This window comes from Oryctolagus cuniculus, chromosome 11 (assembly GCF_964237555.1).
Source record: "Oryctolagus cuniculus chromosome 11, mOryCun1.1, whole genome shotgun sequence".
Taxonomy (NCBI): Eukaryota; Metazoa; Chordata; class Mammalia; order Lagomorpha; family Leporidae; genus Oryctolagus; species Oryctolagus cuniculus.
The window spans coordinates 114349473-114368876 of NC_091442.1; the positions used below are offsets into that span (position 1 = coordinate 114349473).

At 65.4% G+C, this 19404-nt stretch overlaps 1 protein-coding gene across 11 annotated transcripts in view; it reads right to left on the reverse strand.

Moving 5' to 3' along the window:
• The window catches only part of ELFN2 (extracellular leucine rich repeat and fibronectin type III domain containing 2), a 46738-nt gene that overhangs the window by 9320 nt on the left and 18014 nt on the right, over positions 1–19404 (reverse strand). For 8 of the 11 annotated variants that reach the window (XM_070052900.1, XM_070052901.1, XM_070052902.1 and 5 more), the window contains one exon: positions 4325–8969. The exons of the other annotated variants lie outside the window; for them this stretch is intronic. The gene's annotated coding sequence lies outside the window, so the exon portion shown is untranslated. The remainder of the gene's footprint in view (positions 1–4324; positions 8970–19404) is intronic. 11 annotated transcript variants of the gene reach the window in all.

Consider the following 19404-nt stretch of genomic DNA (forward strand, 5'->3'; position numbering starts at 1 on the left):
CTCAAATCTGCACCTGGTCAAGCAGACCCGGGATGGGGGCGGGGGCCGTCCAACAAGGGAGTCATGGAGAGCAAGGCTGGCCCAGGAAGAGGCTGGAGGGAGGGCGCAGGAGAAGGGGCCAAGGCTTCGAAGCAGCTGGCTCTGCCCCCACCCCTCCCTTCCCCGCCTAGAGCCCTCAAGGTGACCTGCCCGTGGCCCTCTCCTGCTCCTTCTGGTCCCCAGGACAGCTTAGGCCAGGGCCCAGCCCCCACCCTGCCCGTGACTCAGACAGAGGGCGGAGGAGGCCCCCGTCAGCCTGTCCCATGTGCGTCAGCCGCCCTGTCCCCGTCCCTGGGCTGCCTGCCCGCCACCCGTCGAGGCCTGACGCAGCCGGGGGGTGGGGGCAGGGAGGCCACGAAGGCGCTGACAGCAGCACTTGGCCCCCAGCCCAGCTGCTCACCCACTCAAGGTGCAGGTGGGCCAGGCGCAGGGGTGCCAGCGTGTTCGCTCAGGTCTGGGGGTCACACAGGCAAGGTCACGGCTCCTGAAGGTCACATCCTCCCAGGAGGATGGCCCTGCACACGCACGTGCCCACACATACACACGCACACACACTAGTCGGGGGAGCAGATCCCAGCCCCACACCCCGCATGGGAGGAGGAGGGAAACAAGGCGAGGAAGGGGGGCCGCAGGGAGGAGGCGAGGACTGAGAATGAGAGAAAGGCAGAGAGGCGGAGGCGGCCGAGCGGGGAGGGAGAGAGGATGCTCATGGCAGAGGGGCTGGCAGCCCTGGAGGACCCCATGGAGCAAGGTGGATGACAGAGCCGGGGTGAAGGGGACCCGGACCTGCGCCCCACGCTGCCCACCTCCCACCACCACCATGAGCCGGGGAGACAGGCGACACCGGGCCTGGCTGAGCCAACTCAGGAGTAGGGGAGCAGCAGGACCCGCGGCCTTTCCTGCCCAGGCCCCAGGGGCACTAAAACCCTCCTCGCAGCGGCCATGCAGGGAAGCAGGTGGAGGGCGGACGGTGGAAAGCAGCGCCCCTGTCACCCTGGCCCGGTGGAACCCCCCACCCCCACCGCCAGGGGGGAGAAGGCACGGGAGCAGCACGCCAGGGAGGAATCGTGCAGGGGCGCCTGTCTGGCCAGTGACACACAGGAGAGAGGACTCCCGGGGCCATCGCTGGACGGAGCAGGGGACAAAGATCTAGCAAGACCAACAGGAGGCAGAGCGCGCGCAGGGGCCGCACTCATGGCCACAGCTGCCCCAGCTCTGTCCTCCTGCCCAGGGGCCACCTGCTCCTGGGCTGTTGCGTGGGCTCCGGCTCTGAGAGCCCCATGCTGGGAAGATGAGGAACCCCTGCTTGGCCCCATCCCTGTGCCCCTGGGGGGACCGGGGCCAGGACAGGGAAGGGGACACGCTCAGGGCTGGGAGCAGGCCAAGTCTGGCACCCGCGGTGGAAGCAACAGGGCCCGATCCAGCAACCCCGAAGCCCCCTGCGGGAGTTCACGGTCCTGTGGTGAGAGCTCCCTGGCTGGCCAAGCCCAGATACCGGGCACGCGCCCCGGGGCCCTCCCTTGGCCGGCCTGCAAGTGGCAGCCACCGAGGGAATGTGGGAGGGAAGGCTCTGAGGGTCCCGGGCGGCTGCCTCGGCCTCCTCCCTGGGCTGGGCAGGAGGAGGGCAGCCTGGCTGAAGTCAGGCAGAGTGGGGGCAGGCGGCGGGGGTCAGCACCAGGGACAAGGGCTGACTAGCTCTGAGACCTCAGCTGTGCTGGAGGCCCGCTCTCTGCCTCGGTGTCTCCCCCTGCCGCCACGTGAGTGCCGCCAGGACACAGTGGAGCCAGTCAGGGCGGGAAGCCCCACTCCTGCGGGGACCTGGCCAGCCGCAGGCTCATGAGAACAGGCTGGGGGTGGTGCAGCAGGTGCGCGCGCCTCCCAGGAGCAGGGCCCGGAAGCTCAGCCAGGGAAATCTCATTTGTAGCAGCTGATAAGCCCTGGCACGGGCTCCTCTCTGAGCCGGGCTGGCCAAGACTCCCCGAGGTGCCATTGTCACTGCCCGTGTCCAGGACTCCTGGGGCCCAGCCAGAACCCTCAGGGCGGGCGCTGCCGCTCGCCCTGCAGCAGGCCGGGGGCCAGAGGCGGGCTGCCTCTGCTCCACTCTTGAGAGAGAGCCTGCCCGCCCAACGAGGGACACCGACCAGCTGCTGCCGCTGCCTCTACCTCACACGGCTATCGCGAGCAGGCTGTTCTGGGCCTCAATGCCTCATCTGTAAAATGGGTCATCATAGTTGCGTCCTTGAACTAGCACTTGGGAAGTTACAGGTTTTGGGTTTCAGGTGCAATTAGGTCCCGGGATTGAAGGCTGGGCTGTGGGACACCAGGGGCAACTGATGCACCTCTGGGCTTCCGTATCCTTAGCCAACGGCTCACCTGGCATCTTCTGCTTCCAGAATCTTCTAACCCTGAGCACCTGGTGTAATTCAGCACACTTTATAGATGAGAACGCTGAGGCCGATCCGCCCAAGACGGCACAGCCGGGAACCTATGCCAGAGCCCCTGGAGCCACCCGGCTTCCCAGGATCCCCGGAGAGCGACTCCGCGTCACGTGCACACCTCCGGGGACAAGGCTCTCAGCCCCAGCAGAAGCTGCTATTCTCTTGCAGAACTGCTCGGACTGTCAGAAACCCCCCTTGCTCCACGAAGCCAAACCCCCTCGTCCCCCTGGTCACTGGTCCCAGCCTGCAGCCTGCAGCCACTGAGGACAAGGCCCCCCGACACCTGCCAAGCTGTCGCCACTTGATTTCTCCAAGCTGAGAGCCCCACGCCGGCCACCTGCCCGCCCCCACCCAGGTCCGGCCACCCTGGATCATGCTTGCTGTCCAGGGCCCCCTGGAGGGTGTCACCTGGAACCCGCAGCACACGCGGGAGAGCAGGGACTGGCCCCTGGCCCCTGCCTCCCTCAGTCTGGCTCCCGGCTTCTGTCAGGGCCGTGCCAGCGCTGTGTCCTCCCTTTGTCCTAGCCCGGGGTCCCTTCACACACACGGCAGCCCCGACCCCCGCCGAACGGCCCTGGGCAGCCCTGGGCAGTCTCTGTTTAGGTCTCACCCGCGGAGCCGGGTGTTCGTGCACCCCCATTCAATCACGTCTCATTAGTCTCAGGCCCCCGTGCCAGCTGCTCCGGCTCTCGGGGGACGCTGGCTTCTGCCCCTCGCTGCCTCAGTACCCGCTCCCAGCTCTGTGACATCCTGCAAGGACCGAGCCTGCCACAGCTGCCCCTGTGTCGTGCGCCTGGGGCCGGGGAGCCTGCTCGCAGCTCAATCAGCCACACACCCATGGCCACACGCCTCCCGCATTCTGCACACCTACTGTGCGCCCGGCAATGCAGCAGACAGCCAGGCCGCGGCCTCATTATGCTGCCACCTTACTCAGCGAGCTGGGCCAGAACACAACGTCCCCGGCAGCCAGGGCCGAGCGCAGCGACCTCGCCCCGGCTTGCCAGGCCCGAGGAAGGGCTTGTGGCCGGCTCCCTGCGATGCCGGCTACTGCGGGAGCCTCGTAGGCGGGCTCAGCGTGGCCCCGGCGAGTCAGCGCCTCCGTCTGTGGGCCTCAGTTTCCTCGCCTGTGTGCAGGACGGCAGTGCACGCGTGGCTCTCTGCGCTGCTGGGGCCCCACGAAGCCTCCTGCCCAGGTCCGCTGCGTTCCCGCCCCACAAGCTGATCTGGCCCGTCCATCAGCCGCGGCTCAGTGGAAGGAGGCAGGCAGGCACAGGGAGGGCTCTGCGGACGCCCTGGCCCCAGGAGCCGCCCAGCAGTCCCCCAAGCCAGGCCTGCCCTGTTCTTAACCGACAGCAGCCTGCACGGCCCGCCCAGCTGCGGGCACCTGGGGGCAGCACACGGCCCACAGCCAAGGGCGCCCTGTAGTGCAAAGCCCACCCCGGGGCTCATACCCTCCTCGCCCAGAATCATCCAAGCTCCTTATGGCGCTGCCTCCCCCAGCCCCTCTCCTCCTCCTCTCCTCCCCTGGACCCTGCCTGCCCCCTGCCCTCATCCTCCCGGCCCATCCTGTCCCCACCTGCCCCCTGCCCTCATCCTCCCGGCCCATCCTGTCCCCACCTGCCCCCTTCCCTCATCCCCCCGACCCATCCTCTCCCCGCCTGACCCCTGCCCTCTCCCCGCCTGACCCCTGCCCTCAACCTCCAAGACCCCAACCTCTCCCCACCTGATCCCTGTCCTCTCCCTACCTGACTCCTGCCCTCGCCCCACCTGCCCCCTGCCCTCGCCCCGCCTGCCCCTGCCCCTTACCTCCCCCAGCGGCTCAGCTGCCACCCCTGGGCACTACTCACCAGGCTCCACTGGACCCGCTCTTTCACCAGGGCCTGCGCACGCACGGCTGCCTCTGCCTGCACGGCCTCCATTCATTCATTCAATAAACATTTATGGAGCACCTACTATGTACCAGGCGCCGGCTAGGCCCACCCGCCCAGCTCTGCCCCACATCTGCTCCTCCTCCAGGCCCCAAGGGGTGACCGCTCCCAGCCTGCCAATGTCTTCGGGGCTTTGCCAAGGCATGGGCGCATGCTCGGGGCCCCCACAGGGAGAAGGGGAGGCCCTGGGTGGTGTGGGGGGATGCAGCCCACTCAGAGTGGCCTAGCCGGAAGGGGTGGGCAGCAAGGGGGCCAGAGGGAAGGTCATCGGCTCACCCAGGCGGGGCCTAAACGCTTCAGGTGAACTCACTTAATCCTCAGCATAACCGGGTGTTGGCACTGCTATCATTCCCACTCTACAGATGAGGAAACTGAGGCCTCGCCCTGCTACACAGTGGCGTCCCCTCCACGGCCCAGGCTCTAGCCCAAGAGCGGCTCACCCAGACCAGGGCACAACGGAAAACGGGAGAGGTGGGGTGTGAAGCAGCCCTGCTCCAGGGATCCACCTGCAAACTGCCAAGACCCGGCCGGGCTGGGCTGCCCACTCGGGGACACAGTGGGTGGCCCCGGCCCCGGCCCTGCCCTGGCAACACCCACGCTCCTCCCTCCCCTCTGGCCTACGTCGCCCTGACCCCTGAGCACTGGAACAAGGGAAGGGCCGGGGTGGGGGGACAATTAGAGTCCTCAGCTGTGCAGAGGACATCCCGCCTCTGGGTTCTGAGCTCCAGGACAAGGGGCTGCCCTCCGGGGGTCCCTCGGGACATGGGGGGGGGCGCTCTGTGGGTCTGAGATCAAGTGCACTGGGGCAGGTGTACCAGCTCCTCCCACCACACTGCCTGGGCCACTGGACCAAGTCTGAAACTCCTGCTGGGGTGAGGCTCACCTGCCCCAACCACGATTCCCGCCCCCATCAAACCTGAGCTCCCAGCCAAGGCCGTGGTGGATTCCCCTGCAGTTCCTGGGGTGACCCCTCCTTCCTGCCCCTCCCCCACACGCTGTGGGCACCCCTCACTGCTCACGGGGACTCCTGGCTGCTGCCCCCTCCCCAGCCTGCCTCTACCGGGCTCCAGCACTCAAGGTCCCAAGGACCTCCAAGGCCAGGCTGAGAAACCCCTTGTGGGCCACAGCCCAGGAGCCTTCTGTTTCCCTTCAACCTTGAACCTGGCACTTGGTCCCAAGGGTCAGGATGGATGCTGCCCTGCATGGTCCCAAATTCCCTCAGCTGGCCCTGTGCTGGGGCAGGCTGGGGAGGCAGCCCGGGCGGCAGGACGCCCCCGAGGCCGCGGGGGGCCTGCAGCTGCTGCTCGGAGAACAAGGAGGCTCTGTCCGTGCCCAGGGGCTGACACGGGCGCCGGAAACACCGGGGGAGGGCGGCCGGTGACTGCCGGCTGGACAGAAGCCACGGCCCTGAACCCTGACATCCCCCGTGTCCAGCAACTCAGGGTGGCCCACCCAGCGGGAGCAGCCCTTCCTAACGGGTGCCTGGAAGGGCGGGGTCCACATTCAGGGAAAACCCAGGCAGCACCACTCACCTAACCCCTGGTCCTGGCAAGCCGCTGCTCTGCTCTGAGTCTCAGTTTCCCCTTCTGTAAAATGGGCCAGGAGGGCAGGGCCTCCATGGCTCACAGAGGGAGTCCGGGCACACAGTAGGTGCTCAGGAAAGCTAGCTGCTGCAGGGGTCGCTGCCGTGGCCCCGCCTCTTGGAGCCTGGCAGGTGCCTGGCACACAGTAGGGCTGCATCACATCACAAGGACTGGGAAGGTGGCCGAGGCCTGGCCCCGACAGGACCTTCCCTTAGGTCCTGAGAGCAAGGCACCCCTCCTGGCCTCTGCCCTGCCCCCTCGCTGAGGTCCAGCCCCCACAAAGGCCTGTTCCGCCCCCACCCTCCGCCCTGTTCCCGGCCTCGGTTGCTCTCCCATTGCCAAAGCACAATGGCTGTTATAATTAACGGATTATCTCAGTGCGACAGCTGTGGTCCTTTGAAAATTAGGTTGAATAACAAGATCCTGGTGCATGGTAATTTCTTTTCATCTCTTTCTCCTCCTCGCTCTCTCCCTCACTCCGGCCTGGTTCCGCATGCAAATAGCCTCCCTGTCCCTCCTTCTCAACACCTCCCCCCAGGCCCCCTGTGCCCCAGGAAGGCACGGGAGCAGACTAGGGGCCCCTCTGGGGCTGCCAGCCTGGCACGTGTCACCCGCGTGGCCTCCTGGTGGACCTGCACCTTGGCTTCCTCCTGCCCCCAGGCCTCACCCCTGGGGTATTTGTACGGGGCGGGGGCGGGGGGGGGACCTCTGCTTGTACCTGGAGCAGTGGCTTTCCCTGAGGTCCTGGTCCCAGCTCTCCGCTCTTTCCTAATCCTCACCGCCCCCACCCCCACCCCAGCATCTCAGCCCCTCTGAGGCTTCTGCTGTCAGTTTCATGCTGACCACGCCTCAGCCTCCTGGACTCCGCCCTCGCACCTGGGACTGCCCCCTCCCTGCCTGGCATCTCTCCCAGCAGCTCACATCTGCTGGCCTCTGCCCACCAGCCCCAGCCCCTGCTCTCCCTTCACCGCCTTCTTCACCCAAAATGCCTTCCTCAGCGCCTTCCCTGGCCTCTCTGCCTCTAGTCCTAGAGCCCCCGTCCATCCAGCTTCCACCTTGCAGAGGAAGAACTTTCTAGAACATACCTCTGACCAGGGCAACCCCGACTGAAAAGCCTGCATTGGCTCCTGGGGAGTCTGGGCAAACGCCGAGGGCTTCCCCTGCCCCCTGCTTCTCTCGCCCGGCCAAGGTCTCTCTCGTGCATTTCTGCCGGGACTCCCTTGGTCACCCCAGAATCAGAGCTGCTGCTTCTGCCCTGCAGAAGAACCTGGCACAGGCACCCAGCAGGTGCCCAGTGTTATCTGCTCCGGAGTGCGGAAAAGGGGCCGGCGCTGTGGCATAGTAGGTGAAGCCGCCGCCTGCAGTACCGGCATCCCATATGGGCACCGGTTTGAGTCCTGGCTACTCCACTTCCGACCCAGCTCTCTGCTGTGGCCTGGGAAAGCAGTGGAAGATGGCCCAAGGCCTTGGGTCCCTGCACCCGCGTGGGAGACCTGACTCCTGGCTTCGGACCAGACCAGCCCAGCTTCAGCCATTGTGGCTGTTTAGGAAGTAAACCAGAAGATGGAAGACCTCTCTCGCTCTCTCTGCCTTTCAAATAAATAAATAAATCTTAAAAAGAAAAAAAAAAGGGGGCAAAAGTAGGAGGCCGCTCTCCCCTCTACACATCAGGAAACCACGCTTAGACCAATGACTGACTTGCTCACGATCACGCGGTTCACGAAACACAACACTGGGATTTGGACCCAGGTCTGCGACTCCCGTGCCAGCCTCTCCCACACCCTGGCGGGGATCAGCTTCTGCTCAGGTCTCGGGGGGCTTGAACGCCTCTCTAGTCTCCACTGAATGATAAGGAGACGCCCCCCAACCTGGGCTGTCTCTCCCTGGAGTTTGGCCTCGGACCAGCCGCTCGATGCTCAGGGCCTCAGTCTACTCATCTGTGAAGTGGGAAAGAGCCCTGCCTCTCTCTGCAGATCAGAAGGGGCTGGGAAATCTGGTCCTGCTGACAGCAGCCGAGGGGCTTCCTGCCTCGCTCCTGGCAGGCACTCTGGGGCTGGGCAGGGATGGGGCAGGGGCCCCCCAGGGATGGAAGAGGTTACACAGAACAGAGACGGCCCCCGGGGGAGGTGGTGGGAATGATGCGGGCAGGGGGGCTCAGATCTCAGCCTTGAGCAGGAAGCCTGCCTCTCTGAGCCTCGGGCCCCTTAATGCCCACCTCCCGGGGCTACAGCAAGGACTGACAGGGCCCAGTGCAGAGCCGGGCGTGGACACAACCAGTGAGGACCTACGGGAATGAGCTTCTCGGGGCACCCCAGGGGGCGGAGAAGGAGGTGGCACAAGGCAGGGCGGTCATCCTGGCTCTCCCCTGGCTCAACAGCCCGTGACTCCCCCTGTCCCCAGAATGGTGCCCCCACCCCAACATGTGGTCCTCGAACCCCTCTCTCCCTGCCTAAGCCCACGCCCCACCCTGTCCCTTCCCAGCCCTGTGGGGGTTAGGAGCTGCCCTCCAGGCCTTGGCTACCGCTACCCCTGAGCCTGGGAATCCACCCCCACCTGTCTCCACCCCGGGGGGCCCAGCCCTCATCACACCCCCTCCTCTGAGAAACCCTTGGAAAGTTCCCCTCTCTAGGGAGAGACTCCTGGCCCTGTCCCCAGCCCCCTAGTGTGTGGCCCATTATACAGGCAGGGAAACTGAGGCACAGAGGGGGACCAGCAGTTCTCCAGGGACGCTCTTGAACCCGGGGCTCTGCCGTTTCCAGCCCCCCAGGAGGCTCCTCTCCTGGTTTCCAGGCCGGCCGCTCGGCCATCCCCTGTCTCCCCCGTGTCCCCCCCACCCCGGCCCTCAGCTACCCAAGGCGGGGACCCCGTCTTCCTCTCTGAGCCGCCCACCCCGGTGCCTAGCCTAAGGCCTGGCGCATAGTAGGCACTCAGTAAATGTCTGTTGAATTGAACTGCGCTCAGGGCGGCCAGTCGTCTCTGCTCTGGAAGAGAAGCAAAGAGTTAGTGGCGCTGCTCCCGCGGCGGCCAGGGGTGAGGAGCCCGGCGTGCCCCGAGGACCCCACGGGCCCTGGGAAGGGCCTGGGGAGCTGGCACGCTCAGACTGAGGCGAGGCGCAGCAGGGAGGAGGACCAGAGAGACGCGAGGGGGTGTCCACCGTGACCCCTGACACCCGAGAGTCGCCCACTCTACAGAGGCAGAGACAGAGGCACGGCGCAGGGACAGGGGTGGGGGCTGGCCTGCCCGAGGCCACACAGCGCGGTGACAAACCCCACACAAAGACGCCAACCCAGCAAACCCAGCCGTGGGGAGCCCAGCCCGGCCGGCCCAGATCCTCCAGGCGCGGGGCCCAGCGGGAGCCCCAGCGCTGAGGAGGAAAAGGTGAGGAGCTGCGGGCTCCCCTCACCGCAGGGGTGAGCCCTGATTGCACAGCCCCCCGGGGGCTTCAAAGCCAGCCCCAGATCCGGAGGCTGCAAAGGCCCCGGGCAGGCCCGGCGTTAATATAGATCAGCAGCGCTATAAATAGCCAGGCTGGACGCCCAGGGCGACCTGAGGAGCAGCCCAGGGGCCCTGCAGCCCCTCGCCCTTCGGGGCCTCAGTTTCCCTTTTGGCAACAGCGGGCGGCACCAGGACCACGGCCATTGGCTTCGCTACTCCCAACAGCCAGTTGTCTGGCCCCGGGGGGGAGCCCTGCGACCCAGGTGAGACCCGCTTGGGACAGCAGTGGGGGCGGTCTGGCTGCGCCCTGCCCACCGGCCTGCAGCGGGGGACAGGGACCTAGAAGCCAGCCACTCACTCACTCACTCACTCAAGCAGCCGTTCTCTGAGGATCTCTTGCTGGGAGCTGAAGACCCACAGCCAGAAGACTTGGCCTTGGCTCAGGGCTCCGGGGAGGAAGCAGCAGCCCACCCAGCCCTGCCCAAGCGCACGTGGGGGCCGCCCTCGGGCTCCTGCTGCATCCCAGCTACCATGCCAGGACGCCAGGTTCACGTCCCCTCCCACCCAGGCCAGGGTCTGCACGGACAGCAGGGTCGGGGTGGCCAGTCTCGCTCGTGCCCAGAAGCTCCCACAAATGCTCTTGGGCTGCAGGTGTGACCCCAAGGCACACGCGGACCGGGACGGGGGCGCGACAGGGTGGGAGGGGCACTCTTGGTCCACGGCGGCCACGCTGGTGTGCCCGCTGGAAAGACAGGGACGCTGAAGCTGAGACGCGACCAGGCACGTGCCCAAGGACGCCCAGCTCAGCGCCCCAGCGCCCACAGCGCCCTAGATCCGAGACGGGGTGACGCACACGAACTCTGCAGCTCTGAGCATCGGAAGCTGGGCACGGACGAGGGGTCAGCGTCCCCTTTACCCATCACAGCCTCACACAGCCCCAGGCAGCAGAAAAACCCTCCCCGCAGAGGACCCCGCCCCCAGCCCCAGGCCTGGCCCAGGCTCCGCCTTCCCCTGGGGAAGGTCCCCTGGTCCCTGCGGGGACCACAGACCTGGCCCCTGCAGTGCCCAGCCTGCTCTGGGCCACAGCTCAGACCCCAACCCCATCTCCTCTGCCCCACAAGGAGCCGCCATTGCACGGAGCAAAGGGTCAGCCCAGTGGCTGTCCATGTTCGGGGGGGCTCCTGCGCCGCAGCCGTCTTTCCTCGGCTCCCTCCGTCTGCTTCTCACCAAGTGCCCTGGCCCTGCTAGGGCTCGGTGGTGTGCCACCTACAGTGTCCCACGCCCATTCTACAGACAAGGAAACTGAGGCCAGAGAGGGGAAGTGACTTGCTCATGACCACACTTCCAAGATGCGACAGTGCCACTTGCTCCGCCCCCCAGCGTGCCTGCAGACTCAGCTGCTGGCGCGTCCTCGGGTTCGTCCATGCCCTCCTGCTCCCCAGTTTCTCCGACTCCCCAGATGTATGCAATATTCATAGTTCCATCAGCGGCAGCCGCGCACCCCTCTCCGAGGCCTTCGGGGGCCCCATTAATCATTCAGACACACCTGCATATTCATTAACTTCCGAATTAATCCAGGATCCCTTATTACTCTGGGCCTGCTGCCTGCATTAAAAACACTTCAACTTCATTCATTATTAAACTCCCCTGATAAACGATCACAGCCCTCCTGCACGGGGGCGGGCAGCACCCAGGCCCCAAGCCAGCGGGCCTGCTCCCCGCGCCAGCTGCTGTGTGACCTTGAGTCAAGCCCTCACCCTCTCTGGCCTCCTGCACATCTACCCGGTACACTCAGGAGAAGGAGGGTCCCTGAGTGCTGCCAGGCCTCGCCACGGCGGCCCCGTCCCATCCTTCGTCCCTCGCCCGCGTGGAAGTCTCTCTCGGGCTCACACAGGCCCTGTGATGTCCTCTGCAGTCTCCCATGTCCTCCCCCCGTCGGTGGCCTGGGCTGGGACCGTGGCATTGCAGGCAGTGGCCATGGCGCTGGCACCAGTCTGTCATCGCGAAGGCATCATTGGGGCTAACCCGGCTCAGCAGACGGAGACAGGTCACAAGTCAGAGGCCAATCGACCCCAGGACCATGGAGAGTTGCCTCCAGCTGCCACCACTAGCAGCCAAGGTGACGAGGCTAACAGCACCCACCACTTCCCGGGCACGTCCCCTTCTTGGAGCAACCTCCACTTCACAGACAGGAAAACTGAGGCCGGCGAGGCTAAGTCCTCTCCCCAGGAATGGCTGGAGCTGCCTGTGAACCTGGCTCACTCTCACCTGGGGTCTGGGAGCCTCCCTGGCCGTGATGCTCGGCCAGCCCTCACCCTGGCTCTGTCTATACCTCCTTCCACCTGCTCCTCACACGCTGGGCCCCAGCTGACGGCGTGACAGGCCAGGCGGCATGGAACGCATCCCCCGTGCGCTGGCAGACGCCCCAGTCAATCTCCATTGCGTCCTGCGCCGAGCGGAGCTGCGAATGAAGCGTGATGCCTCTGCCGCCGCCCCGCAGCAGGGCCGCTCAGCATCCCCTGGCGCCGTGCCGCGGGGCCACCCGCATCGGCAGGGCCCGCCTGGGGCTCGGCTCAGCTCCGGGGCTGTGTGACCGTGGGCACATCACTGACCCTCTCTGTGCTGCTGAAATGACGCCGACTCTGCCTTCTCCTTAACCTTCTCCAATCCACCCCAGCACCTGACATCCTCACGGACCCATGGGGTGCCCCTCTCTCAAAGCCCTTCTAGAAGCTTCCACCATCCCCAGCTGATGCCAGAAAAAGCCCTCCAGGAGATCGTGGATTCTCCAACCCTGGCCTGGCCGCCTACTCCGGCCTCTCCTCTCCCAGTCCCCCTGCCCGTCTGACCCCCTGGGAGCGGGTGGCCCTCCTGGACCCTCGGGGCCAGGTGGTGAGCAAGGCGCAATCACTGCGGCAGTTCTGGGGCCCAGCGCAGCCGGCGCGGTGATGCAGCAGCCAAGGGACGGCCTCCGTCGGCTGCGGGCCGCACCGGCTGTGGCAGCCCCGGTCTTTCTCACTGTGAACGCAGGGCTCTTGGCTCCTCGCCTGGGCATCCGTCCCCATCACCAAGCACTGGCCCGGCTGCCCCGACACAGCCCTGCACTTAACAAGGCAGCCAGGTGGAGATCACCTGACCCACTTCTCAGATGAGGAGACTGAGGCTCCCACAGCCAAAGGGGCCTCGCAAGGTCGAAAGCCGGGAGGTGGCGCTAGGATTCAGACTGTGCGCTGGAAAGGAAGTCCTGGACAACGGGCACCGGCCACCTGCCGGCCCTCCCAGGCACTCTGCGGTAACTCACACAGCCCCAAGCCACACCCATCCCAGAGATGCGGGCACTGAGGCCCAGGGCAGTGGGGCCTGCTGTCCCAAGGCACAGCCAAGCTCTGCTGTCCCCACCAGCTCTGCTCAAACCGCAGGGCGCTCGGCGGGGAGCGGTGCCTCGGGCTGACAGCAAGGACTCCCGTGCCACGGGCACGCTGCACCCTGGGCTGCAGACAGGAGCCAATTGCATCTCCGGCCTGCACGGCAGAGGCCCAGGGTGGGAGGGGCAGAGAGCTGCCCCCTCCCCCGCCGCTGCCGCGGCTCCAGGCTCAGGGAGAGCAGGGTGAAGGCCCCTGCCGGCCACCAGCGAGGGCACCGCAAAGCCTGCAAAAGCCGGAGAAGCCGCGAGTGCAGCTGAGCCCAGCACCAAGAGCTGACGAGTGACTGGGAAGGCTCAGTGCCTCCCCAGCCCCCTGGGGACCCCCAGGGGAGGCCGCCCCGCACTGCACAAGCACCTGTGAAGCTCACTGCTCGTGCCGGGCCCAGGATCTGGGCAGACAGAAGCAGGGAGGAGCGCACGGGCGCGCAGAGGCCGCCGCCTGGCCGCCCGCTCACTCCCCGGCTTCCTGGGGGGCTTCCACGCAGCGCACCCACAGCGAGCCCTGACGACGGGTACCACACGGGCGCTGGCCTGCGGAAGGGGTGCAGGACGCACTGGCAACACCCACCCTGTGAGCGCACTCACGCCGGTGTCGCACCGCGGGGCGCCTGCTCTGTCCACTCTCAGAGCCATGGGGTAAGGCAGCGGCTAGCAGGCCCCTGGGCACCGTGCAGCCCAGGAAACAGGCTGGACAGGGTAAGAGCCTGGGCCAGGTCTCACTGCTTAGCTCCCCTTCCTGGCCTGCGCCCCCTGGGCTCCGCCAGTGGCCCACGGGGTCCCCCGAGCCTCCTCTCCAGCTTCTGTGCACCCTGGGGCGGGCGGGCGCCAGCTGCCCAGGACTCCAGCACTCACGAACCTGCCTGGCTTGGGCTAGGCCGTTCGGCCACAGCGCCTTCACTCTGATGCACACATACCACGCGTGCACTTGCACACACGTGCACACGCCAAACACACATGACCTCACGCACAAGTCATGCACGGCACACACCACCACACATAGGCACCATCACGTACCTGCACAGACCACCACGCGTATGCAACCACACACATGCACACGCCACGTGCACACCGAACGCACATGCTAACATGCACACGCCACCACACATGCACACACCTCACACACCTGCACACACAGCCACACATGGGCACACCCCAGGCACGTGCACACGCACAGACCTACGACCCTTGAGCTTGGGCCCCTCCCTCACCCTCTTCCTCTCCACCACCGGCCTCCCCCACTCCAGCCAGAGCCCAGAACGGCAGTGCAAGGAGCCCCGCACCTGCACTGCTCTCCCCGTCCATCTCAGGGGCTGCAGCAGGTCCTCCGCACCCGCCCCCAAGTGCCCCCCTGCGCTCCCTGCTGCGGGAAGACGCCGCATCCCGGCTCCTCCTCCCGGCCTGCTCTGCCCCCAGACTCCGGCATCCTCCTGGTCCACGCAAGCTTCTCACCCTCTGAATTCAGGCAGCGTCTCACCCCTCTGGCCTTTCCCCTTGGGAGCCCACCCAGTGCCTTCTCACACAGGATTCAGCCCCACCTCCTACAGGAAGCCCTCCAAGCTGCCCTGTAAGGACTAGTCTCCAGTTCTGCCTGGACCCCCCTTGGCTGTGGGATTCCTGACGGCAGGAGCCATCTTCCCCATTGCGCCCCCAGCAGTGTGCACACAGCTCACCCCCACCAGCCCCAGCAGAACTGTGTGCTGGACAAACACGCGTCCCCCTCAGCAGCTGCCCTGAGCTCACGGAGGCTCTGGGACTAAGTCCACCGGCCCTCCATGGGCGCCCTCCGGTGCCCGGCTCACACACCCAAGTCACCTGCCTCTGCCCTCACCCGCTGCCAACTCCGACCAGAAGGGAACAAAACCCAAACCGCAGCACGGGGCATTCGGCACCGAAGTTGAGTCTCCACGTGGGACACCCGCACTCTGCATCAGAGGGGCTGGGTTCGAGTCCAGCTCTGCCTCTGACTCCAACTTCTTCTAACGAGCACCCGGGGGCCCCAGGTGACAGCCCAGGTGCCGGGGTCGCGGCCTCCTACATGGAGACCCAGATGGGCTTCCTGGGCTCCTGGTCCAGTTGTGGCTGTTGAGAGGATTCGGGGAGCAAACCAGCAGATGGAAGATCTCCCCCGCCCCCTCGCCTTCCTAAAAAAAAAAATTTTTTTTAATTTACAAATCTAAAACATTCCCTGGGCAAGTGGAAGGACAGGGGGAGAAGACGGGACAGGGAGGGGGCTCCCCATGCTCTGTGGCCCCTCCCCACGCCAGTGCGACTTCTCCTGTTCAGGGACTGCTCTCCCTGCGGCCAGACAGGGCCCGTGGACGAAGGCCAGGGCAGCACCAGCAGCCTCCTCTAGCCCCACCCTGGGGGCCCGGACACCTGTGCCTGGGGAGTGTCTATGCCCCGCAGGCCCCGGCGGACAGACAGGAGGCTGAGGCCCGCAGAGGGCCAGCGCCTTCCCAAGGCCTCCCCGGCTTCCTGGGCCAAACCTGGCACCAGCAGGCGTTTGAAAGCTCCCTTGAACAAATGAAAGAGGGAGCCAGTACGCGGGGTTCAAGTCCCGCAGCCTCTCATCACTGTCCCGGCCTGGCCCTCTTCCCAGGGGATCAAATGACCGCGCTGGCCGGGAAGGGACTTGTAGCGCCAAAGTGGCTGCGAGTGACACAGGTAAATAATCTTATCCACTCAGCGCCTCTTCTCAAGGCCCTGGTTCACGCCCAGGCCCGGGGCAGTGGCAGCGGCCTGCAGTGACCGGGACGGCAAGTGGGGGTGGCCTAGACCCGGGACTGGGGGGTGGCTCCCCAACAGGTCTGCGCCAGCTGGGTCCCGGAGCAGGACGCTAGCAGAAGCAGCAGCCCCAGAACCCACAGCCCAGAGGCAGCAAAGCGGTGATCTCTGCACACTCCGAGGCCCGTGGGGAGGCTGGGACCGGTTCTAGAACATTCCACCACTGAACTAAGGGCCAAGCCTCTGCTCTCAGGCCCAGCAGAGAGAGAGAGAGAGAGAGAGGGAGAGAGAGAGAGAGAGGAAACATGGCCAGGCTCAAGCGGAAGACGGCACCCAGGCACGGGAGCTGCTCCTGGCCAGCCCAGGGCCCCGCCCCAGGAGGCGGGCAAAGATGCCGGCTAACCGTGCTTGCCTGGCCCCACCAGCCCTTCCTGTAATACATGCAAATGAGGGGATCCATTTCTGCTTCCTTAACTTCACAAATGCCAACAAGCTCATCAAAAATCAGTTATTCTTCCTGGGCGCCACAGCCCCCCGAGCGTCCTTGTGTCTCCTCCCTCCCCCCTGCCCCTCGGCAGCACGCAAACCACCGATTTCTGCTCTTCCTTGCCAAGTAGGTCTGCCCGCACGGCTCAGGGAAAAGCCCCAGACAAGGACTCAGAGGCCCAGGGCGAGCCCCGCCCCATTCCATCGCCCTCCCGCAGCTGTGTGACCTCCGGCCCAGGCACAACCTCTCTGTGGTTTAAGTGCCTCGGCTACAAAGCCGGAGCAGCCAGCGTGCCCTGCCCGTCGTGGCTGTATGAGGATCAAGTGAGCTAATCCTGGTAAAGTGCTTCATTGTTTCCCGGCGCAGAGCAAGCCCTCGGTAACTGTCAGCAAAGGAGAGCGAAACACCCGCCCCCACCGCCATCCCCAGCTAATCCGTCTGTAGTTTGCCTTCTGGGGCAAATTGGAGGCTCCCAAGGCGCCCCGGGCTCCGTGTTGCCGGCCAGCTCTGCTGGAGTTTCTCGCAGGCCTCGCCACCCCCTGTTGCCTTCCTCAGGCCCCAGGTGCACCTTGGGGTGACCCAGCCCTGGCCGGCACCTGACCCGTCACCTCTGGTTCATGCCTTCCAACTGGGGATGGCAGAGGCATCGGCTGACAGATGAGGACAGTCACAAAGCGGCAGCCGCCTGTCCACAGTCCCCAGAGGGTGGAGCTGTAGGGCCGAGGGGAGATGCAGCCACCAGTCCTGGCACCTTTTCTCTCCCATGGCCCTGGCCCACCAGGCAGCTCCTGCCTGGGACACCCACGTCCTGGGAGTCCTGCCTCTGCTTCCAATCCGGCTTCCTGCTCATGCGCACCCTGAGAGGCCCCTGCGAACCTGCGAGAGAGGGTTCTGGGCTCCGTGGGTCAGGATCGCTCCCAGAGAAGCCAGCGCTGCCCAGGGCCTGGTCCCAGCCGAACCAGGGGCGCATTCCCCCAGCACTGGGGGCTCTGAAAGAAAGGGGGTGGAGGTCAGGGGTGGCCCGGTCCCCCCAAGTCCCCTCTGCACCCTCCACCCTGAGTCCACTCTCAGGGATGCCCCTCATTTGCCTGCAGGGCCCCCAGCTGCCAGCACAAAGCATCAATGCCCACAGCCAGGACCTTGCACAACCCTCACTGCCAGCTACGGCCTCTTGCATGTCTCCCATTTCACAGAAGGGGCAACTGAGGCCCAAGCAGAGGAGGCAAATTCCCTAAGTCCAAGGGAGAAGAAGCCTCAGCCTCCAAAGACCCTGCAGGGCCCTCCAAAGCCTGCTGCATGGCCCGGCTCCCCGCCTCCTGCTAGCAACCCTCTCTCTGCCTTGATTTCCCCACCTGCACCAAGGCAGGGCTCTTACAGACAGGCAGGTGAGGCCACCCCAGCGGGCAGCAGCGTGGCCATCTTCTGGCTCCTGCCCTGGCCCTCATCAGCAGCTGCCCGGCTCAGCCCCGCTCACCGTGAACCTGCAAGGTGGGCGCCACTGCACCCAGTTCTCAGGCAAGGACCAGACACAGAGAGGAGCAGACGCCCTGCCCAGGGCCGCAGAGGGAGCAGCAGAGCTGGGTGGGTACCACACGGGCCAGTGGTCATGGGAGGGGGCAGGCGCTGGGGACCGGTATCGGTGCGGGACAGAGGAGGGTGTCAGGACCCGCTGGCCGTCACAGCACACCTGACTCTGCAACACAAGGACCCCCTTGTGGGCCCAACAGTATCTCAGGCCAAGGCTGCCTTCCATCTTCCCTCTCACCGCCAACTCCATGGCGCTCCACCTCCGCCTATCTGCCTGTCCGTCCATCTGTCCATCCATCCATCCATCCATCCAATGAACCAAGTGTGGCTTCCAGCAGTTCAGAGACTTGTCCAAGGTCTCTCCACGCCAGCACTCAACCATCCCTATCACGGCCTCCCAAGAGCATCCCGACACACACGGGGGAAAGGGCGGGGCCAGGTCCATAAGGGGTGGGGCCACGACAGGCAGGGGAGGAGCCAGGACAAGGGAGGAGTCAGAACCTAAATCCTAGGCCTGGGCTGGTTGCCGTGGAAACAGCACTCATTACTCCGACTCCCTCCATCTGTGCCTTGGCGGGCTGGGCAGTTTGGGTTCGCGAACGTTTGTTTGGAAACGGAGCAGGGAGAAGCGAGACGAGTTTGGGGGCTCTGCGCCTAGGGCTAACGAGGGGCCAGGACACCTCCCAGCTCGCACAGCTTGGGCACCACCCCCAGGAAAACAGGCTCAGCTCCCAAAGACCAGCCCAGACCTCTGAGCCCGCGGAGGCGGCTCAGCATCCCAGTCCAAACATGGCCTGGCAGACGGCACACGGCAGGGCCGGCCACGTGTGCGCCCGTGCACACGCACATGCGCTCGCTGGGCCCAGAAGGAGGCAGACACTGCCTCAGACGCCAGCTCGCCTTTCTGAGCCTCAGCTTTCCCATCTGCAAAATGGGCTGCACCACTGCCCTCAAAGGGTTCTTAGAACGGAGGGACAGCCCCCGCGCCAGGGCACCTGGGAGGCTCTGTGGCTGTGCCGAGCATGAGCCTGGCAAGGGAACCTGGACACAGAACCCACCGAGAAGGAAGCCAGGAGAACAAGATCATGGCACGTGGGAGAGGGAGGCAAGGCCAACAGAAGGGTAGGGGGTGGATCAGAGGGGCGTGGCTGCCCCAATAGTGCAGGCCCCTGATGGCCACCGGACATGGGCAGGGGCAGCAGGGTGGACACACTGAGGCCTGGAGCCACAGACCACCTGGGCTCAAACCCCAAGCCCCGAACAGCTCACTAGCGCCGCGATCCTGGCCCAGTCATTTCTCCCCTCTAAGCCCCAACTTTCCCATCTGCAAGATGGTAATAAAAGTAGTAACTACCACGCAGGTTGCTGTGAGGAAGGTCATGACCATGGACCACACCCACCAGGCCAAGCCCCGGGACACTGCACGTCCAGGCCTCTTCAGAAGGGGGAGGGAGGCAGGACAGGAGCCTTCGTTACGCACCTGCCAGGGGCCAGCACCCCAAGGACGCGGTGTAGAGCTGAGGCCCCACTGAAGCCTGGGGCTCCTGTTTAGTAACTGGGGGGCCGTGCAGGCCTATCACCTCTCCGAACCCCAGCTTCTTCAAATCTAAAATGGACAGACTGACAGCGTGGACTCCAGGCTCCGGGCTTCAGCAAGCACTGACCAACCCCTCACCCGGGTCATAAGCACTGTGGCCGTCACCCTCCCAGTAACCCAAGGAGGAGGAGGAGGCAGGGTCCCGGGTACAGATAACAAAGGAAAAGACCAAGGCCCCACCCACCCCACATCCAGGGCATCACTCGATGCCCCCTCCCCCAG